At 40.4% G+C, this 24,389-nt stretch overlaps 1 non-coding gene across 1 annotated transcript; it reads left to right on the forward strand.

Annotated features, from left to right (window-relative positions):
* The first annotated feature begins 22,262 nt into the window (after positions 1 to 22,262).
* LOC145393135 (5S ribosomal RNA) lies at positions 22,263 to 22,381 on the forward strand. Its single transcript, XR_013896141.1, has one exon. It is a non-coding gene; the product is annotated as a 5S ribosomal RNA (ribosomal RNA).
* The last annotated feature ends 2,008 nt before the right edge of the window (positions 22,382 to 24,389 follow it).

The raw sequence follows: 24,389 nt of genomic DNA on the forward strand, positions 1-24,389 counted from the left end.
GTTCTAGGGTAAATTAGTAGATTTCCAGAAGTGTTTTTGCATACTGTCGCTTCTGTGACATGACTACACTGAGTCTGACTTTCCTTCAGTTTTATGCTGTACGTGGATAGGGAGACATCAACTGTTCCTTGCCCTCCTTCTCTCCATTCCTTAATCCTTCCTAATTATTGACCTACAATTATATGAAATATACATTTATTCTGCTCCAAAAGGTTTTGTAAATTATCGATTTTTGGATCGAAATCACAGCTTCCATAACCACTCACATTTTGCCAAAACACTAATACACCTAAGACTGTCATTTTGAGAATGAGGTACATAAGGGCCCTGAGGTAAAACTCAGGAATTCGCTCCCATAATTTATCCACTTGGATAATTAGAGGATCCGGCACAATCGGCCTTGGCCGAACTTGTTATGACCATCCCCAAAGGTTATGATTTTGGCTCTTTTCTTTTTTTATATGACTCTCTTTACGCGTAGTGTTACATCTTCATCTCAGGCATTACACAATGTTTCCATCAGTTTTCACTCTTCCTTCCTGTCCTTTGTGTTCCTAGCTAAGTGAGACAGCGTTACGAGTATTGTTACAATGTTCTTGGCAGTACAGCATAGAAGGAGACACGTGGGTTGGAACCAGTTTCCGTCATATCTTGTGTGTGTGTGTGTATGTGTATGTGTGTGTGTGTGTGTGTGTGTGTGTGTGTGTGTGTGTGTGTGTGTGTGTGTGTGTGTGTGTGTGTGTGATGTTGACTCAGTTGTCTTTCAGTAAGCACTGATTTTTTAACTGATATTATTGTCGGATCTTTTGTTGCACTATTCACTGGTTGTACAAAAATTGAAAATATAATATCCTGGCATTTTTTCCTGCATATAGGTAAAAAGATTAATTTACAAAAACATAAAATTTACTGCTCAATCACTATTCTGGTTTATGACAAAACATCATTTCTAGAGAGAGCCACTTTCACGTGCTGATACTGATAAATTAATGCGGATCCAGTATCTCAAATCCTTCCATATATCCTGTGAAGAAGATGGTGAACTGCAGGAAAAGGGCAGCGTCAGCCTGTGGTCCACCAGCAATGCATCCAAATAATTCAAGGGCAACGGCAATAACATGACGAAATATTATACATGTACTATATTGAGACAAAGCATGAACAAATAAATGAATAATCTGCTTAAACGTGATTACATGAAAGTATGAAATCACATATGTTCAATAAAATGACATTTGATGACCATTTCGTTTTATGCAAATTATACAGCAAAAACGCTGAAATCCAGCCTGCGAACCACTTTTTTTTCATAAACACAGGTTACTTAAATGCGGAAAAAAATGACTCCCCACAAGAAAACCAAATTATCCTTAAAACTTTTTTCAGACCATATTGGTTAGCAGTTTATGAGGTGATTAATTCCTTCGACTAGATGACGTGGTTTTAAGTAAATCTTGCTTCCAAAAGAGACAGAAGAGTGTAAGGAATGAAGAAAAGGGAAAGGAAGCGACAGGGAAGGCAGGAGGAAAGGAAACATGAGGCGGGAAACAAAGAAATAATGATGGAACGTAGGAGGGGGAGGAAGGAGGAACAACAGAAAGAAGGTGGCAGGAAATAGATGAAAGCAAAAAAGAGGCAGTAGACAGACGAAGCAAATAAGTAAATGGTGGAAAGCATGAATGGGATTAGGGAAGCAACAGAGACAGATGATACATAAAAGAGTGTATGGAAGGAGACAAAACGTGGCGGGAGAGAACTGGCCAGAAAAAAAAAAAAAAGTGGAATCTGAAGGGGTGCATGTAAACTGAGACGAGAAAATAGGAAAGTGGAAAGTAGGATATAAAAGACAGAAAAGTGAGAGGCATGAGAGGCAGAGAGGCGACGCAAAGAAGAGGCAGTGGCCAAAAAAAAAAGCAGAGGAGGGCGGAAACAGAAGAAATAAGTGAGGGAAGAAGCAGAATAGAAACAAGAGGGAAAGTGGAGAGACAAAAAGAGGCAGGAGACACGGGAGAAAGAAAAGTGGAAAATGAGAAGCCGAGGACACGCAAGAGAGGGAGCGTGGCGAAGTGGACATGATGAGGGTGGGTGACTCCGACATGTTAGTGACGAGGGGAGGGGAGGGGGAGGATTTTCGTGACAAAAAAGAAACAGTAGACAGACAAGACAAAGGGACGCAATGCAGAGACAAGAGACAGTTGAAACAGGAGAAAGTAGAGACGGAAATGGGAAAGGAAAAAGGAAAGAGAGGTGATAGAGAGATACAGAAAAGAAACGCGATAGACGAGATGGAAGTAAGGAGGAAGGAAGGGAGAAAAAGAAAGGGAATGACAGAGGACAGGAAAAGAAGAGACAGCCAAGCAGTCGAGACAGAAAAGCAGAGGAAAGAAGGGAGGAAAACAAAGGAAGACAGAAAAGAGGCAAAGAATAGACATAAGATGAACGATACAGAAGAAGACGAAAGAAAAGAGGGAGAAGAGAAAAGAGAGGTGAAGAAGAGACAGGAGAGAGACGAGACAGAAGAGGCGAGAGAGGAAGAACGGGAATGCTAATGGCAAAGAAAGCCTGACGGGGTGGGGATGGGGAGAGGGTTGGAAATTGTGGAGGCAAGGAAGAGAACAGCAGACAGTGGGAAGCAGAAGGTAGGCAGAGCACAGAGAGGAGGCAGAGCTGACAGAAGAGAGACAAAGGAGGCAGAAGGAAGGAGAGAAACAGAGGAGGAAGCAGGGCGATGGAAAATAAAACAAAGTGAAAAGGAAAAGGACATAGAGAAAGAAGGGGAAAGCAGGGTTCGAGGTAAAAAGAGGAACAGAGACTTGAGGAGGGCAAAAACGAGACAATAGAAGGACAAGATAAAAGAGAGGGTGAATTCCAATGCTTGCGTGCCAAGAATGGAGGCTGCAACATGTGAGCGACAAAAGGAAAACTCGGGAGGCAAGCAGATATCGGGAGCAGAGAAAACAGGAGGTAGGGAAGAAAGTGAAGGAAGGACAAGAGACAATAGATATATCGGAGAAGGGTGGAAGGAAAGAGAGAGAGAGAGAGAGAGAGAGAGAGAGAGAGAAGGTACTACTAAGGTAGGAGGCCAAAGAACGAAAGAATGTACGAAACAGAAGACAGTCGAGAGTAGAGTGAGAGATAGGAGACAAGAGATGGAGGTATGAAGGGGAAAAAAGAAAAGAAAGGACAAAACAAAAAAGACGGCGAGTGGCGGGGCTGACGTGACTAGTTTGGTAGCCTCGGCTTGTGGCTGACATGGGGGAAAACTTTGAAGGCAGATCGTCCCAGGACCAGCACTGGAACACGACCAACACAACCCCACTGAACCCCCCCCACCTCCCTGACGGACACACACACACACACACACACACACACACACACACACACACACACACACACACACACACACACACACACACAGAGTCATACTCCACAAGAACACGCTCACTACTACCTGGTCGAGGGAGTGACGGGAAATAGAAAAAAAAAAAAATCTTGAAACTGGCCCACTGAATCCGACGGCCTTTGTACCACCAACCCTACCGCCTCAGAATCACGAAGATTCGCCGAGAAAAAGAAAAAAAATTGCAATACAAAACTTCCTTGAATTCGGTGGCACATCTTTAAATTCTTCCCTTTTCTTAGAGAACTTCTTCAACTTAGAATAGGCTTTTCGGTCTGGAGGATTAAAGACAACAATCATTGAGTTTTACTTTACTACGGGACCCTGTTAAACTGAATAAAGTAGTAAACGTAGTAACACAACAATAAACAATAAATGACGTTAGTTGGCTGCAAAATACCGAAGAAAAACTCACTTTCTATGGAAGTGACAAAAGTATCCAACAAGCTACAGATCGTTAGAACACTATATGGAAACAAGATAATCTCGCAGATAAGACGTCTGATTCCATCACTACAATGTTATGAACATTATTTTGTTGCTGCTATCACCTGGCGATATGCTAATTCAAGGCAGATATCTCGTCATTAAGGGGTACCAGTTTTCTTCAGAATGGCTGATAGCACCTAATGGGGAGCAAGGTGAGGGTACCCTCCATGCAGAAAGGCTGATGGCAAATGTAGGGATTATGGGTAAGACCTGAATCAGAAGACTGATGGAAACTAGTGAGATTTAGGATGCGGTTAGACTCCAAGCTCAGGGCCATATTCTGAGTAGCAAAAAAGACTTCGCAGAGCCTTTTCCTCAGTGATAAGCTTCGCATATTACAGCTTTTGTCATCTTCTGTGTTACTGGAAGAAATTTTGACGCTAAACTTTGACATTAAGGCTAAAACGACATAATAAAACGCCAAGAAAAAAAAAAAAAAGTTACAAACTTACAGATCCAACTACTGTAGAATATCGCCCAGAGTCTGGAGTCACGAACGAATAACGACAATTTGTTATCTTTGATGCCAAAAAGTCCAGGTGGTGATTCGTCAGGTGTGAACTACATTTTGTGGTCTTGACCCAGAGTGTTCTGAAATGAGCTACTTTTGTGACGACCTGGCATCTGAGATGGGGCTGGACGAAAACTGGCCATATCCCAAGTTGACTTGGAGATGAGGATAAGCATACAGCTCAGTTACTGTACTGCCCCTGAAATCTGACTTTCTCAGATCATCTCGGGTGTGGCTGGTTTTGGCAGGCTTCCTGAGGTGCAGTTTGTACCGGATGGAGCTATTGCATGAAGTACAGTAGGATGTTTAAGGGTGGACCAAACTCATCTCGCCGTCCATGTGTTCTGGCTTTGTCTGTGTTTTTTGTGGCGTTCATGGTGTCATCAGTGTCACTGAATGAGGCTGAGACGGTTGACTATCATCGGAGGAGGAGTCTAAACAAAGGTTCCTCTGAACTCAGGGCAAAGTGATGACATATTGCTTATCCTTGTCGCGTCTGTGTTCCCTTCTTGGGTGCAGGTAAAACAGACTGATCTTATGTGCGTAGGGGGAACTGGTAGGATTCATTCTTCAATGTCACGATGATTATGAAAATAATGGAGATCATGATGTCACCAGTGAATTAATTTTTTGCTTAAAGGAGAATTCTACTAACAGATAATATGCTTATTAAGGAGTAATCCCTTTCCTTCAAGTTATGAACAAGAATAACTCATGATGGAAAGATCCATGACATTGGCAAATTGAAACAAATTGAGAATTTTCACGCTCACTAAAGAGTAAATGCCACTATACCTACCTAACCCCAGTACAGTTAAAGAAGAGCAAAAACAAGTAACAAAATCCAGTGTTATGAACACTACACGTACCACAAACCGCAAAAGAACAGCGGCGGTGCAAAAAATCAGAAAGAGAACGTAAAAGATCATAAAATTAGCAAGAAACATGGCATGAACTCAGAACAGCGAGATATCCAGGACCGGCATGAATACCAAACGCGGCACTGATCCGCTGCCAAAACCAAACACCCACACCCACACACACACTCACATACTCCCACACAAACACACTCCCCCCCCACACACACACAGGATGACGTTCGCGCAACGGTATAGGGCGAGGTGCCAAGAATAATACCATTATGCTTCGCAGAACTGATGAAATCGCATGTTACTAACCTAAGCTAGAGTTGTTCTGATCAGGAGAAGGTTGAATGAAACATAAATATTGAGGAAATATTTCAGCAGAAACTCTTGTAAATACTTACTTCATTATAACTTTCAAATTCTCTCCTCATTAATCCTTGGAAAAATTCCAAACACAAACACACATCAAAGGCTTACAAACTCTTTCTTCTGTTAACAAACACGTAACCAGAGTAGGACAGCTCAGTTATACACATTCCATCAGACATTCACACACACGGGCGCATTATTAAAACTAAGAGTGCAATGGTTTGGACACATCCTCGCTTTTTGTCGATAATTTCTGAAGCATGCGATGATGATAGGGCACGTCTGACATTTGAGTATAGTTTTTCTCTTGTCTTTCTTTCTTTTTTCTTTCATACTTTCTTTTTTTTTTCTAGTCTATCGTGTTAGGCATAGAAGGATCAAATCTAATAACAAGAGGCGTTTCATTTACTTAAAAAAAAAAAAAAGAGGTTCACCTAATCCTTCCTATATTCGGTTCTGAAAATAGGACCATCATACACACACACACTCTCTCTTTTGCTCCAAGTTCCTAACCAAACACTATAACTCTTAACACAAAATAGTCAGATTTAATAACCAAAGGCGATTCGTTAACGTCCCTTAATAATAAAGGGTTCTCTTACATCTTCGCACATTCGTTTTTACTAAACGGGCCGTCTCATTTGTCCACATTCCTACACACATTGATTCAGGCACACACCCACATTGAACGCAAAGCAAACTCATTAACAATCGCTTGAAAAAACACGACCAGTCGAAGAAGAAAATGCGATACTGCATTATTTCGCCTTGTAATTATTCCCCTTCCTACATCAACTCGTGCAACCCAATTTTACCGAAGGACTAGCAGCGTAAACTAAGGCTCCATTTTTATCCTTTCCTCCTCTCTACATTTTTCATCTATATCAATCTTCGATAACAGTTACACCCTTCAGGTTGTTAATATTCTTTGATATATCCTGATTATATGTTAGGGACGGTTCGTACGGCAGTCACTGTGCAACGGCTTTGTGGAAGAGTACGTCGTTCCCCGTAGCCTTATTTTCCGGATTTGTGGGGGACCCTCTTAATTGAATTTCATTTGGAAAGGAGTACTGCTCTTTGGGGAACCATGGTAGAAAAGAAGGTGTGTGTGTGTGTGTGTGTGTGTGTGTGTGTGTAAGAAACAGACAGACGGAAATAGGCAAGTGAACGACTGAGGGAACAATTGCCCCATAGAAACTTATGACCTTAAAATATAATTAACTACTGCAGTCCGTACAGTACTTCCACACGTTTATGATCAATAAAGGTAGTCGCTAAGACAGATGGACAAAAATATTATAGCTGTAATAAAACAAACGATCGTGAAGACACACGAACCAAGGCTGCTTTCTAACATAAATGAGTTCAGTACTGATAATTTCGGTATCTTTTCACTTTCATCACTTCTGGTAAAACAAAACACCTATAACTGCAACAGGTTACTGAGTTTCATTCTGTTCCGTCTAAAACTGGCCACTTTTCACTTAGAAGGCGACCCATGGGTCTGCGTCAGTGACAACTACTGTCACTATCATGATGGAATTATTTACTTGACTGCCATATCTGCAATACTTACTGATCATGACATGCATGCTGTATACATATTGCTACTACTTAGCGACCTGTAATTTACTTATCAGCCTGAGGCTTCTGTGACTCACGTAATCATCTGACGTTAGCTGAAACAGAATTTTAGAATATTGTTAGGACCATGGTAATTTGAGATGAACATAATCAGGCTTTATGTGGGAAAAGATATTTAAGTTGTCCACACCATGAGACGGTTAAGTAACACCAAAACTTCTTACTGAACACTTTCCCTGTTTTGATGAAATTGGTCTGTTTCACCCAAACTGTTCCTGACAATAGTGTCGTTCCATTTTTTGGCCAGTCAACCATGAAACATTCATAAAACATTCTGAAAAGTATCCAAGGTTCCGAAGGCAGCATGGCTGAGTTTCATAAATCATTGTTGACTCTCGATTTATATCGTATTGAAGTGCATAAATATTTACGTCCAAAACTGCACCTTTCTCTGTCAGCCTGCCGCCAGAAGGTCGCTGAGAACAGAAGTAGTTGTCTAAATAAAAAAAGAGATTTTGCGACAACTCCACCACGTTGAATATTTCATGTAAAATAGGAAAAGTGTGTCAGATATCAAACAAAATAATATTACGCAAAAATGTATTAAGTGAAACATAATGCTTAAAATGCTTAAGGAAAGAGGGACTAAAGCAGAGTTATGTAACAGAGGTAATGCAGACGTTTTGACATTTAAAATATCATCATCAGTAATCTACAAAGAATAAGGTAAAACAATAAGACTGTTCAGTACAATAACGTTTTTATGTTATTTTTTTCTCTACCACTTGATGATTATACTCAGCTCAAGGAATGGGTAACCGAAAACACTCATAAAATATTAAGGTAATCGAATGACAAATGATCAGTATATGGATTTTTTACTTCAAGAACAAGTAAACAATAAACCGCTTGATTAATGGCCTGGGCAAGGACTGTCATTAAACCAGAATCCCTACCGCTTTCAGTGGCGTAGCCACTAGGGGGGCAGGGGAGGCACTTTGCCCCCCCCCCCTCCTCGGGAAAATTTGGGGGAAATGCTGAAAGGGATTTTTGGCATAGTTCTTGTATGACAATACAGTTTTCCTAATTTTATCACTTGTATATTAAACAGTGTTATCTATTTCCAAAAAATTTTATTTGGGAGCAATAATTTCCTTTGGAATTGAAAGCTAGACTAAATATTATAAAACCCTCAAGAAAAAATGACCAGTTATAACTTAACAACTTCCTTTATCACCTTAGATTATGTGGCTAATATTAGAGCTCTAGTGAAGTTTTGCACTTGAATCCTAATGAGGTGTAAAAATGGCCTTCCTGTCCCCTCAGCCACATCCTCTCACCCTGCAGCCATATCCTCTCACCCTGTAGCTGGTTGCACAAACACTGCACAATTATTGTTACAAACAACTAAAACAAGCAGAATTTTTGAAAACTGCATGAAGCCATTTTGATCACCTCAACAACATTTTAGATGGTAAGCAGATATGTGTGCCAGGGGCCTCGTTTGGGTGGGGGACAGTGGGATGTGCCCCCCCCCCCCCCGCCTTCCTTTTGGAGCCTGAGGGACAGAGTATCTTTTGTTCCTCCCCCTCCCCCTCCACTTTTCTAGGTGAAAATTTTTAAGATGAATAGCTTTACACCGTTTTCCTTTTCTTTTTTTTCCTTAATGGAAAAATCCTTTCTATACTGAATAGTACAGTTCAGGTGACATGAAAATCATTCCCTGCTGAGTGGGGCAGGTCGAGTGGTTACCTGAGTCAAGGATTAAGAGAGGTTAATCCCACCAAATGTATTTACTTGGGTCAGTCTTGACGTATGCACCACCCCTGATGCCTGAGCCAATGAGAATCAAAGTTAATGAATAAGTAGTGGAAAACAGAATTCCTATCGGCTACCACCACAGCAATAGTACAAAACAGAATACTAGACTGGGGGTGGGTGCGGCAGTGAATTTTGATATAGACATATGTGCTAAGTGGAGAGAGAGAGAGAGAGAGAGAGAGAGAGAGAGAGAGAGAGAGAGAGAGAGAGAGAGAGAGAACAGCAATGGAAAACAGAGAAAAGCGATAGCATCACGAATGTGGGAAAGTGTGTTCGGGACACTCACGTCAGATATCGAGTTTTCAGTGGTCCATCCAGTCCGCCATGCACATTCATGATGTAAATTTATTTCTGATGACATAAATCATCAAGTCTAGGAAAATCTGTGGTGACGATATTGTGGGGAAAATTTTCAAGTGTTTGTCCCTCCCCCCCCCCGTCAAAAATCCTGGATACGCCACTGACCGCTTTACCGCCAACAACCAACCACTACTAACTTTTCAGTGTCATTTTCACTCCCTTTCTGTCCATCTCTGAGCTTTACTTTTTCCCTTCCTCTTTTGTTGATGCCCTCCTACCCTATATTGTCACAATGCTGGTGCGGTTTTTCTTCTTCTACAGTATTACTAACCTTAAACACATTTCACCATGCACCCTGTCTCGGAACTCTCTGTGTTCTTTTCAAACCCTCTGTTCCAGAATGCCTATGTGTTACACAATGTCTACAATCCACATTATTTCCACTTACTTTTCTAATGGTTTCCTATATTTTCTTTGTCGTCATTTTCATTTCTATCGCTTCATCTTAAAAGTCTGTTTTTTAATTCCCCTTTTCTTAACTGCGTACGTCTCCCATCTCGCCTCCATCTATGTTATAATGATCCGATGTCTGTATGTTGTTATGGGGGTGTATATTACGGTGCACTCTTAACCCTTAATTAAGCACCAAAAGGGATAAGGTAAAGCTTGCAGGAAAACTAACTTAACTTTACTGTACACTATAACATACACAACCAAAGAAGAAACCAGGGTTCGTTTTACAAAAGGAGGATTCATATTGGCCTCAGGATACAAATATAAAACAAGTTATTTCTTACCTAACCCGAACACACTCAGTGGAGGCTAAGTACTCACAAAGCTCGAGGAAACGTGGAGACTTCGAAGGTTAAATCCAGATATAATTCACACACTAGTGTAAATGGAGGAGTGACCCAAAACTGGGAAATGGGGCACAAACAGTGTGTTTTGTAATCAAAGTCACGCAGTGTGTAGTGTTGGGGAAAAGTGCAACACAATATGACAAAAGTGTAACGTGACAGTAAATGTGTACAAATGTGTACAAAATTGGTGTACAAAAAATGAGACAAAAATGTCTGTACAAAAAGAGACAAAATGTGTCTCTTCACATTTTCCTCGACCTTATAATGCAGACTTACTCTGCCTTTCTCAGCTAATTAACCACTAGGCTGTCTTAAAAATAATATCCGTCCATACAGAAACAATAGAGGCACCTGCTACCAAGGGGAGCCAATGGCGAAGTTACACAAATTACACAAGACCAGTGACGTGCCATTAAGAAGGCAGAGCACATGTTATTTAGGCTTCTATTGGCAAATACTCTCTTTTAGCTCCACCCACGCTATAAGCTACACCCACAGTTCAAGGACAAGAGGGATTTCTGCGTAATTTGTGAGAAAAACATCTGGTGTGTTATAAGTTCAGTGACCGCTAAGTAAACACAGCTTGGGACGAGGGTTACCCCTTACAGCCCGCAAAACTGATAAGGAAAAGATTTACTGTTCTTAGCAGCTCCCATCTCTCTCCTTTCATTATCATCTTATCTTCTATTTCACCCATTCGCTACTGGGGTGACTACGCCAGTGACAATGTTTGTCTGTTAACGTAACACAGAAAAAATGGCCCAACGTAGCAATTTTTGTTAAAGCAAGGTACCACTGTAACTTGAAGAATAAAACAATATCCAGTGAAATCGGACCACAGATTCCCAAGTTATGACTCATCTCTGGCGTTTTGCTTCAAATTTAGTTTTTGCTTTTATTGAAGGGGATGGATTCTTCCTTGTCCGGCAATGAAATTACCAGCATATCTCTCTCTTTCACATATGTAGCAATGAAATTACCAGCGTGTCTCTCTCTCATATATCTATCTATCTATCTGTCTATATATATATCTATATAGTGGAAAAGTTTCTAGAGAAGGGAAAGAAGTTGTATACAGCTTTCATTGGTTTGGAGAAAGCATATGACAGGGTGGATAGACAAGGATTGTGGAAAGTATTAAGAATATATGGAGTAGATGGGAAGTTGTTGAATGCTGTGAAGAGTATGTACGATGGTGCGAAGGCTGCAGTGCGTGTGGATGGTGAACTAAGTGAATTTTTCTCTTTGAAAGTTGGGTTGAAACAGGGATGTGTCATGTCGCCATGGTTGTTCAATCTGTACATGGATGGGGTAATAAAAGAGGTACAAGGTAGGGTAGTGGATGTTGGAGTGGCCCTGGTGAGAGAGGATAGTGTTTGGAAACTCCCTGTACTGTTGTTTGCAGATGATACTGTGTTGTTGAGTGAAGACGAAGGGGAGCTGCAAGGCTTGGTGGATGAGTTTGGGTGAGTGTGTAAGAAACGGAATCTAAAGGTGAATGTAGGGAAGAGTAAAGTGATGGTCTTTGAGAGAGGTGAAGTCAGTGAATGTACAGCGAGGTTGGATGGTTAGGAATTGGAAAATGTGAGTACGTTTAAGTACTTGGGTAGTGTGATGAGTAAGGATGGAGATTTGGAGGGTGAAGTGCTTGAAAGGGTACAGCAGGGAAGAAAGGTTGCTAGTTCCTTGAAAGCAGTGATAAGAAACAGGGGAGTGAGCATGAAAGTGAAAAAGTTACAACATGACAGTATTGTGATACCAACTCTAACGTATGGAAGTGAAGCTTGGACGTTGTTGGAAGGACGCAAGTCAAGAGAGAGAGCAGTGGAAATGAGTTATTTAAGAGGAGCCTGTGGAGTCACATGAAGAGACAGGGTGACGAATAAGGATATAAAGGAGCGTTGTGGTGTGGATGTGGATGTGATAGGAAGCGTTATGAGGAAGACACTGAGGTGGTTTGGCCATGTGGAGAGGATGGAGGGTGAAAGACTGACGAAGAGAGTGTATGTGAGTGAGGTGGAGGGGGGGAAGAGGGAGGGGGAGGCCGAGGATGAGATGGAGGGATGGGATGGAGAGGTATATGAGAGAGGTGGGTGTGAGTTGGGAGCAGGGCAGTGAAATGGGGGGGGGGGACAGGGCGACTTGGAGGCGATTTGTTTGTGGCCACCCCAAACGGGATTGAGGCGTCTGGTAATAGATAGATAGATAGATATATATACATAAAATTTCTAAAGTTCATTTCACGGCCATATCTCGCCTCTCATCACCATTCCCTCTCTTCTCGCTCTTTAAACTCGGAACTGTATAGCCTACATTTTTCATACCCTCATTTCCTCACTCCCTCCGCCCTCAACCTTGTTTATCTCTGTGATCTTTCTGGGTATTTTTTTTTCTTTATTTCATTCTTTCTTTTTGGGGCCAGACGAAGTCAATGGTCATTATTTTTTTACTCAATATATCTGTGTGTCTGTGTCGAAATCACAAATCTCAGAAAGTACTGACTGTTGAAGAAAAAGTTAGTTTTTAGAGTCGCCGGTAGACGAAGTCGATGGTCATTATTTTTGTACGAAATGTATTTGTGTGTGTGTCTGTCTGTGTCTAAAACTCAAATTTCAAAGTACTGATTGTAGAAGGAAAAGTTATTAATATAAGTTGTTTAGAGTCACAACTTGAGTTCACATGTCACATAACTAGCACTGGGAGGCATCCAGGATGGATACATAATACTCAAGTTTTCATCTAACAGTATTATTACAATCTACATGGCTCACAGATGACGGGTAGTCTTGGATTTTGTTTGTTTGTTTCTTTACAGGTTTTGTAAGTCATTGTGTCACTCTTCCCAGTTTTTCGTAACATCCTGATATTTATTCTCTCTCTCTCTCTCTCTCTCTCTCTCTCTCTCTCTCCTACTATTGCTCTTTATCATTTTCACTTCTTTCCGATCTCGGAGCTTTTCTTTTTTTGTACCCTCTTTTCCTTACTCCCTTCACTAATAATTGGGATTGTTTCATTGTTCATATTCTGTTGTCTGGTATATTATTTTCTTACTATTTCTCTCCCCGGGAAATACTAGAGTATTTTGAAGAGAGAACCTGTATTTTTTACACAGGAAAAATCATCATAGAAATTACCAATATGCCGGGAATCGAACCCGGGACTCTCAGGTGAGAGCCAGGCAGCATACCACTACACCACGACCAGGTAAAAGTTACCTTACGTTGTCACAATCTTGTAACCAACGTCCCTCCGCCCCCCACTGTGGGCCTGAAGAGGGTGAGTTAACCCCCTGGCACTCTGATGATTTTTCCTGTGTAAAAAATACAGGTTCTCTCTTCATTCTGACTTGCCGTAAGTGTTTGGGATAGATTAAAAGCATCTACTTGCCCGAGTGCCAGGGGGTTAACTCACCCTCTTCAGGCCCACAGTGGGGGGCGGAGGGACGTTGGTTACAAGATTGTGACAACGTGAGTCAACTTTTACCTGGTCGTGGTGTAGTGGTATGCTGCCTGGCTCTCACCTGAGAGTCCCGGGTTTGATTCCCGGCATATTGGTAATTTCTCTGACTAGAGTATTTTATTCACGCTGAATCTCCTCTATTTTTTGCAGGAATGAACTTAGCATTCTGAGATTCCTTTTTCATGCTCTTCCATTATTTATCCCGTTACTTCGGTTATTTTACCTTTCCTCTCTTTCCTAAGTACTCCTTTCTTCATTTTGATACCCACTCTAATTTTTTGTACCTCTTTTTCCCCTGCATTCATATTTCTTTCTTTGCTTCACTTAACTGTTTGTGATTTTCCTCTCTTCCAGTTTCCATTACAGTTCCTACCTACTCAATCTCCAACTCTCCATCTTCGCCTCAGCCATCTCTATTCCTAACTGGCCCTCTCTATCATATCGTCTTTTACCTCCAAGTGTGTGTGTGCATGCGTGCTTGTGTGTGTGTGTGTGTGTGTGTGTTGGGGGGGGTTCATATTTCTCCATCATTAATCTGTACATCTTCGCATTTTTCTCCAACAAATTCCACCACCCATCCCTTCCTCCCTCTCTATCAGACTTTGAACACATGTATTTTCCCTATATTTTCTTAAATAACCTGCCTCCCCATTCCCTCCCACTTCTTGTCCCCATCCATATTGTCTGCTACTTTTCTTTGTCCATCTCATGCACCCACCTTCTTTCGCTTTATATTGTTCTCCATTTTTTCTCTTTTACTCTTCCAATTTTCCCCTCCATTTTTACTTCGCCATTTGCTAAGAGTCTGAACTCAATATATTTCCATAGGCTACCCTTTGCTTCCTAATTGCCATGATCCCCATTTCTATTGTTTTCAGTTCTTATTCCCCCTCTCTGTTGTTGAGAGCATCTACGCCAGTTCTCACAGTCTTTGTTTCTCCCCTTTTCCACCAGTCTCTATATTTTTTCCCATACCCTCTTCTCTTTTTTCTTCGCTAACCATCTCGTTTCCATTTTTTAGCTTTTTTTTTTTTTTTTTTTTTCTCGCGCCCTCATACTGCTATCCTCAATATCGTTCACCATTTTTTGCTCTCTCTTTCGTATTTTACTCTCCCATTTCTCGCCAACTTCACCCATCACTTCCCTCCTGTCCCTTTGCCTAACTACCTTGCTCCCCATTTTGTTTCTTAGTACAGTTTTTTCTCATTGATCTTCATTTTCATAGTTCCTATTGCTGGATTCTTAATCACTCACCATATTTTTGTACCCTCTCTTTTTTATTTCTTTTCCAAACTCATATTGCTGTAATCTTATATATCATTTCCTTATTTCTCACTTTTCCAGTTTTCACCACTACTTTCATCCTTTCTCCAATTTAGGAATTCTCTCTATTTTTTCTTCCCTCTACTTTTAACTGTCTACCAATATCCCCCTCCCCCATGTCAACCAGATTTATTTACTCTGTCTGTCTGTCTGTCTGTCTCTGTCTCTGTCTGTCTGTCTGTGTCTGTCTGTCTGTCTGTCTCTCTCTCTCTCTCTCTCTCTCTCTCTCTCTCTCTCTCTCTCTCTCCCCCCTTGTATATCGCATCTACATGTTCCTAGCTAATGTATATATCCGTGCTTGCGAAGCATGTGCAGGTATTACGATTAACTCGACGTGTGCATGTGTGTCTGTTCAAAGTAACTCGAAAAGTTTTCATTCCACTGTAGCCAAACTTAGTGGAACAGTTGAGGGTCAGCGAAGGGGCTGACCAACTGTGTTTGAAAGCAATAGATCAAAGTTCACGATCACAGAGCTGGGTCAAAATTTTACGTAGCAAAGTCAGTTTAACCAGTTTTTTTTATCCAGTTTGAAGCAACTTAGTGGACGAGTTGAAGTTAAGGCAAGAACGAAGGGACTCGATTCCGAAAACAAGCTATCAAAGGTAAGGTTTACAAGGCAAGGCCAAACTTCGATCTATGTGTTTGCGAGAAGAAAACAACTAAAACAATTTTTATCTGACTAATTGATGGAAGGACTGACGGTCAACAAAGTGGTTGACCTGTTCATTAGAAAATTATGTCAAAGATCAAGGTCATGTGGCGCGGTCAACTTAAGCATTGTTTTTTCCCCGACATAGATCAATATTCACACGTTGTATTTAATAGCCCTCGACTGTTCACACGCATTAATTCCCGCCGTGCCGTCGCCGCCGCCGCCGTCACTCCTCCTTTTCAGTTTGATGACATATTTATCATTTCATTTTGTCCATCCTGCAGACGATTTTTCTTTATCTCAGGATTGACTTATTGCACTGGAGAGGTTAGATACAGCCGCCAATGATCTCTTCACTACATTAAATCTTCCCTAAACATAACAAAATAATAATAGTGACAAATCCACCTCTTCCAGCGTCCCCCTGTAACCCTCGTCTCAGTCCATTATTATTTTTTTTCCCTCTTCCTGATCGTGTCATAGCCCTGACTGGCATTTATTGTTATTACTTCCCTTCACGTCCACATCTCTTCCTGTTTTCACCCACAACTTCATTCATTTCTCTCTCTCTCTCTCTCTCTCTCTCTCTCTCTCTCTCTCTCTCTCTCTCTCGAGGAATAACAGGCGGAACATTATATCGGTCAACAAAAAAGTACGAACATGAAACTACATATTTTAAAAAATCGAAGCAAATGAGTATGGGAGGGAAAAAATCTCAAAGAATGACTACTGTTCACTCCAATAAATAGACTGAAATGTACGACCAAAAAAGGGTGGAATTCGTAAATGAGCTGGTGAAGAGAAAACGCATAGAAAATGTAATGAAGATTATGTAATTAAACTAAAAATAAGCCCTTAATAATAAAACACCCTGTGTGTGTGTGTGTGTGTGTGTTGCACAGTCGAAGCTGGAAAACGAATTTAGATGAAACTTGGCATGATTGTTGGAACTGGAACAATGATGGGCTCGTTTCACTTTCATGCCGTACGAATTTTTTAAAAGGGGTGTTTTGGCCCCTAATAACTGTTGCCACTTGTGTTATATTCCCCAGAAAATGTGGCGGGGCATTTCCGTGGAGTTTCATGGGTTTTCTCAGGAGCAAGTGCTTAGGACTTGTGTCGAGGATTTAAAGTCAACGATTTTTTGCACTGATTCATAAATCGTCTGTTTCGAGCAAAGCATAGCACGGTTCAGAAACTCTTCTCACTTGGGCAAGCGCTAAACATTCAAACAGAACCGCGATGTGCTTGTATAGCCTGAACATTCTCGTTAGACTTGAGTAAATCTTTCTACTGCAAGGTCTCATATTAAAATGTAATTGTCTAATGTTAGCCTAAATAAGAATCTAAGCATGCCCACATCAACGAAATGGTTGGAGAACCTGCAGCTCGATCAAGATAATCATGATAATGCCCCAGCCCACTCATCCCATCACATCCACGAATTTTGGCCAAACACAGGATTACACAGGTCCAGTAGGCTCCCTGTCCTCTTGACATGGCTCCCTGCAACTATTGGTTCTTTCCTAAATTTAAGATGCCGCTGAAGGGTTCGAGATTTGAGGTCACAAATGAGAGATAAAGACACCTGCGACAAATATCTTGCTGGCAATCCCAAACTCTGACTAGCCTATACAAAATGTTTCCAGCAACGCAGGATCGCTAGGCTAAGTGTGTTGAGTCCCAAGGAGCTAAAGGTCGGATAGTTTTCCATCACATCTCGTATACATTTCTCATCCTGTCCACTCTATACACTCCGCATACATTTCATAACATTCTCTTTTCCTCTGTTGATATTCTTGACTTTATGTATGTGGTAAAGACTACATATTATATAGATAGATAGATAAATAGATAGATAGAAGCAGGGAGTCAGTTGATGAGAGGTGTTGTGTCTGTGAGAATCGAGCAATGCTAAACATGCTTACACTGAGGAAAGCTGACGACAGTGGCCAGTAAGGAGATGATGCAATTAGCTGTCAGCAGTCCTCTCGTGAACAAAGACCTAGTCCATCCACGAGGAACACACGTGACACACCCCTGCTACACCAGAATTTAGGAAAGAGAGCTCAGACGGAGATTAGCCTTAGAACAGAGAGGTCGAGAGGGAGACAGGCCTCAGAGGAGACAGGTGACGGGAGAAGGGCTTGGCAATTTGAGATAGAGAGTCAGATAGCGAGACAGGGAGGTAGCTACCCGGGACTTATACTCGTCCGTGTGAGAGACTTGTTAATATTTCCAAGACAAATAAAAATAGTCCCATACTATTCTTTATCTCTCCTGTTACTACATGACATTTGGTGGCAGATGACGACAGTGGCCAGTAAGGAGATGATGCAATTAGCTGTCAGCAGTCCTCTCGTGAACAAAGACCTAGTCCATCCACGAGGAACACACGTGACACACCCCTGCTACACCAGAATTTAGGAAAGAGAGCTCAGACGGAGATTAGCCACGGAACAGGGAGGAGGAGAAGTAGACAGGCCTCAGAGGAGACTGGCAGGAGGTCAAGAAGAGGGATGACCCAAATGTCACTACATGACATTTGGTAGCAGCGAACGTATACGAACCTCGTCTACGAATCAACATTAAATTCCTACAAAATATCAAGATTGAAAACAAGAATATCTCTCTCTCAATCAACAACACAGCCAGCTCCTGACGCTTCTCTCCATCCAGCCCCCTCTGTCTCCCAGATCATCATGCTGATGCAGAGGTCAAGAGATCACACGACGCCTTGCAAGTAGTTTAATAAAATATTGATACAATATTGCAATTTCTACGACGAATCAGCGAACTACAACCATCTACAATCAACTACAATTAACAACTCTACATCGTCTGTATAATCTTCTACACGCACCTACAAGAAGCGGCAGTCTTCTTCCTACAACGAGTAAATCACAAGAAAAAAGGACCAAGAATACATCAAGAAAGAAAGAAAACAAACAAACAAACAAACAAACAAACGAAGAGAGAGAGACGACTCACAACTCATAACCACCAGACCTCACCCTCCTCTCTCTGCTACATCCACCCAACCCCCAACGCTTACGCAGGAGTGCAGAGGTCAATACACGCAGCAAAACACCGAGTCCATATTCACAACTCATCTTACTCACCCGTCTTCACTCAAGTTACTCATCGCTACTCATTCACCCACCACAGCTACCAGTGTGGGAAGCCGACGTCACCATGTGCTGAGACGACAGCACGCCAATCAACCCGCGAAGGACAACGCTATCACCACGTGCAACACCACTCACACCATTTCCCACCACGGTAAAAATTAGTGAGTTACATAGTTACTTCATTCATACAATACACAGTGATAGACAATAAGCTTCTGCACAAACATATAAAACGTGTTGTATAGTTACAACTTAAATTCATATACCTACTTCAATTATCTTCATAATTCAATCATTAAATACTTGCACCAACAGTAAATATTCTACACAGTATATATTCATTCATTTATTATAACATTTATTTACTGTCAACGAGTGTTACCATTTATACCTACATAAAATACGTGTTTCATATATACAACTATACATTAGTACATCTACAAGTGATAAAGAAAATATACCATCACAGTTACTCAGTGAGCAATTAAAAGAACTGTATTAAACATTTATTAATTAAAGCTACCTAGTGGAAACATATAAATTAAGTTACAAGGTAAACTAGAGAAAAAAAAAAGGCCAACACAAATGCCGTTAGCAAGAGTGAACATCTTCAACACAATCGTGAAGACAAAGATTTCCACACAGTGCTGACACACATATTACCCACGATAGGTACAGGTGAACAACAAGTCAGTGTGTATAGTTAATACTGTATATAGTGTATATATATATATATTTTTTATATAAAATAACAAAATATGGGACTATATAATATCATTTTATACTCTCTGTGCAATATACACTAAACTTTAAAAAAGTATCCCAAGGAAATTAGCCAGAAAAATCAATACATACAAAAAAAAAAAAAAAAAATGAAAGAAAGAAAGAAAGAAAAAGTAAGAAAGAAAAAAGAGAAATAAAGTAAGATCACATAACAAACAAATGAAAATAAGTGTAAATGTTACTATATATGCCAAAATACCACATAAACTACAAACAAAAAAGCAAATTGTGTCTCCACAAACAAGTGGCATGACACATCATCACTATCATCGACCGCAGCATATGTTAGGACTGCAGTTATTACAATTATGTTACTCCATATTACAATAATGTAACTGCAAACGATATGTAACAATTATGTAACGACAAGCGATTACATTATGTTACACTTGTTACAATTATGTAACTACAAACAATATGTACCAATTAATGTAACAGTTGCATTAACAAGATGTAACTTTTATGTAACTTTAACTACAATTATGTACCTACAAACGATATGTAACAATTATGTAACGACAAACGATTGCATTATGTTACACTTTGCCAATTATGTAACAGTTGCATTAACAAGATGTAACTTTTATGTAACTTTAACTACAATTATGTACCTACAAACGATATGTAACAATTATGTAACGACAAAACAGTTGCGTTAACAAAATGTTACTTTTATGTAACTTTAACTACAATTATAAGGCCAAGACACTTATGTAATAGTTGCATTAACAAAATGTAACTACAATTATAAGGCCAACACAATTATGCATTAACACAATATTTTGTAACAATTCATAAAATGTTACAATTATGTAGTACCACAATGTTAGTACAATATTAAGTCATACTATTATAGCACAATTCTGTATTACCAGTATCATCATACACGTTAGGTGAAATATTAGACATTACTAAAGTATAACTCAAATATGTAATGTATAACCTAGCAGTATTACCATTGCACAATTATATGCGTACGTCTGTTGTACATGCACGTCTTACAAAGTTTTAAACAACAACCATTGCATTTATTCAAATATGTATACAACTTGTTTAAATGTATTATTACTGAATAATCACTATTTACTATGAATATTACATGTATACAATATTCATACAATTATGTTACTTTTACAATATTATGTATTTCACTTAATTAGCTTATAAGTTCATTATAATGTATATATAATATGTATTAATATGTTATGACTATTAAATGTCGATGGTACGCCATTTTCGCGCGACCGAGCAGTGTGGTAAAGACTACATATTATATAGATAGATAGATAAATAGATAGATAGAAGCAGGGAGTCAGATGATGAGAGGTGTTGTGTCTGTGAGAATCGAGCAATGCTAAACATGCTTACACTGAGGAAAGCTGACGACAGTGGCCAGTAAGGAGATGCAATTAGCTGTCAGCAGTCCTCTCGTGAACAAAGACCTAGTCCATCCACGAGGAACACACGTGATACACCCCTGCTACACCAGAATTTAGGAAAGAGAGCTCAGACGGAGATTAGCCTTAGAACAGAGAGGTCGAGAGGGAGACAGGCCTCAGAGGAGACAGGCGACGGGAGAAGGGCTTGGCAATTTGAGATAGAGAGTCAGATAGCGAGACAGGGAGGTAGCTACCCGGGACTTATACTCGTCCGTGTGAGAGACTTGTTAATATTTCCAAGACAAATAAAAATAGTCCCATACTATTCTTTACCTCTCCTGTTACTACATGACATGTATTCATATCACCTGTCCCAGACGCTTATGCTAATGGGGCCATTAACACACCTTCATGTAATCCTCATTATTCCCTATTCTCAGCTCATATCAAGACCTTGATATGATATATATATATGACAGTTTTTGCTTCCTTTACCTCTATATACAGGAGACTTTGCTCGTGGGAAGTATATCTTTAGTACATACTTCTTAGTTGTTTTATTGATTTAAATTTATTTCACTGTCATTGACTGCTTTTTCTTCTATCTCATACTGTGGGCTATACATTTATAAAGCATATCTGTGATTTCCGTATTACGTTATTCTCTGAAGTTCTTTAATGCCACTGCCTTGTGTCTGCTGTGCCTCTATGCAGTAGGAAGCATATGGTTGATATAAATGGGGTCAGAAAGGGTTTCTAGTAGGCAGACTGGAATCAGACTGAAGAATGGTTAACACAGTTTGTTTAATAATTATAATAATGATTGAGTGTATTCAAGTACTTAGGTTGTACGATGATAAAGGATGGAGGTTTAGTCGAGGAAGTGTTTGAAAAGACCACAGCAATGTCGAAAGTTTGCTGGTTAATTGAAAGTGGTTGTTGGAAACAGAGAAGTGAGCATGGAAGTAAAAAATAGCTGCATGACAGAAACGCGACAACGTAGGGAACTGAAGCTTGGACCCTGTTCAAAGGACCCAAATCAAAAGTGAGAGCAGTGGAAATGAGTTATCTGAAAGAAGCATGGGGAGTCACGTGGAAAGAGAGACAGACATATGAAAAGTATAGAACTGTTATTGTGTTGACGTGGATATGACTGAAAATTCTAAGGGAAATGCTTCAAGATGGTGTGGCCATGTGGCGAGGATGGAGAACGAGAGACTGACTAGAAGAGTGTAGCCTATGCGAGTGAGGTAGAGGGGAAGAAAAGAGGGCGGAGGGGGGGGGGATTCATGGATGTGATAGAAGGATTGGATATATATATATATATATGAAGCCAACGGTCATACCACGTTGAGTACACCGCTTCCCGTCCGATCAGCGAAGTTAAGCAACGTTGGGTCTGGTTAGTACTTGGATGGGTGACCGCCTGGGAACACCAGATGCTGTTGGCATCCGTACGTGTCAAGTGGGGTTGGTGGAGGATTAGTGCCCCTCCCTGTAAAACAATTAACTCTAAGCCATTGGCCACCCCGTCTGGGATACATGGCGTCTGGCAATGAATGAATGAATATATATGAATGATAGGGTCTGAGATGCAAATAGGGCAGCCAAATGGGAGATGAGTGTTTGATGTGGAGACGTTTTTTGTGGCCACCCCTTACCGAACTGAGGTGTCTGGCAGTAGATAGGTAGGTAGGTAGAGAGAGAGAGAGAGAGTTTCGAAACCCGGTGATGTTATTTACGGATGTGAACAAACTTTCCAGACTATCAAGTGTGTTTCATTAATGTCTGGGTAAAATTTGGAGCTATATTAATGTCCACCATAATGCGAACTTGTATTTCTTCAGTGTCGGTCTGCAGGCACTTGGCGTATGTCGATGTCTGTCGTGGACAGCTTTATTTGTCCGTGTCTCTCTGTAGGTAGTCGGAATGTGTTGGTTTATGTAACAAGAGGGAGTTTGTCAGTGTCGATCTGTTAAATATCGCTATCGTGTGTTGGCAGTTCTTGTTTGTCGGTGTCAGTGTATGCAGATGTAATGGGCCGATGTCGATGTGTAGGAGGTTATGTCTGTGTTGATCTGTCAAGATATTATGTTTTACACGGTGAATATCTGCGTCAAGATGATACTTCAGTAGTTAATCAGGTGTTGATTTTCATGTGGCCTAATGGTAATATTTCAGGAGTCGTGCCGTGCTTTACTTGTGACGTCAAGTTATTGTGGCTGACGCAGATGCATGTGCCACTGGACTCGCTCCGTGTAATGTTATAGACATGCTCGGCTGTGAGCAAGAGGGGAAATTTGGTTGTTGCATGTGGCTAAAGGTGTGTCGGCAGCGAATTAGAGGAGAAGAAGAAGGAAACATGAGCAAAGGAGAAAATGGAAGGGTATACGGTGGCAAAATAAGGGCAGATTAGTGAGGTTACAAATACATAGTCACTTGCAGAATTACTTAATAAATCAGTGCCTTACAATGGACAGGAAGACTGCGAACTAATTGATTTATGCACATAAGCTCAAAGTATATATATATATATATATATATATATACCGGTACAGGTTTTAATAATTGTGTAAAATGAACACTATGTACAATGAACAACAACAACAACAACAACAACAGATGCAGCAACCTTAATCACTGACAATGTTTCAAGTGTTATTTTTCTGGGAGAAACAGTGAACCGTATTTCAGCTGCGCATATTTAAGGTTAACTAACCAGCCTAGTTCCTTTGATGGCATTTAACAGTTAAATAATCCCTAGTCACTTTTTGGGAGTCGGACTTATGCCCCCGTAGAGTGAATGGATTAAACATTTAGACTGTCATTATATTGCTGACTCTTGTACACGATGTGATTAAAAAGAAAGGATGAATTTTGTATGAACCTGCAACTATCACAAGTTGCAACAGTATTTTTTCTTCTTCACATTATTCTTACCTCCAACATATCCTAATGTTCAACTCAGGAAAGCCCTTTCATAGTGAAGGGGTTAAAGATGGCTACATATAAAATCTCCAAACTAAAAGTGTCACTGTAACTATTTAAAATGATCTGGAAATAGCAAGAATATGTATATAATAGCATGGGATTGAAGAGATGAACAGTTACTGATTTTAAGTATGGGATAGGAAAGAACAAATGAGTTGTTAGAAAGTACACACAACAGAAACCACATTATTTTTGAACCGTGGCTGTGGACAAAATGGCTCTGCCTCCTCGCTGTTTACGGCATTGCTTATTAGGAATGCCGTAGCCTGTGGGAAGTATCCGGCAGTTTCGAAACCTGAATGACGAATGTAAAGATGTATGTTCCATCTCACTGGGATCTCTAATAAAGCTTATAGTTTCTGTTCACGTTTTCATATCCATCTACTGTACGTCCATTTGTCTTTTTTCTTTTTTTCTGGATGTAGTAGTTTTAATCTCTATTATCTTTAGTTAGCAACTATTTTTTCT

The sequence above is a fragment of the Coenobita brevimanus genome, chromosome 23 (genome assembly GCF_032717465.1).
Source record: "Coenobita brevimanus isolate Jiangsu-jjx chromosome 23, ASM3271746v2, whole genome shotgun sequence".
Lineage (NCBI taxonomy): Eukaryota > Metazoa > Arthropoda > Malacostraca > Decapoda > Coenobitidae > Coenobita > Coenobita brevimanus.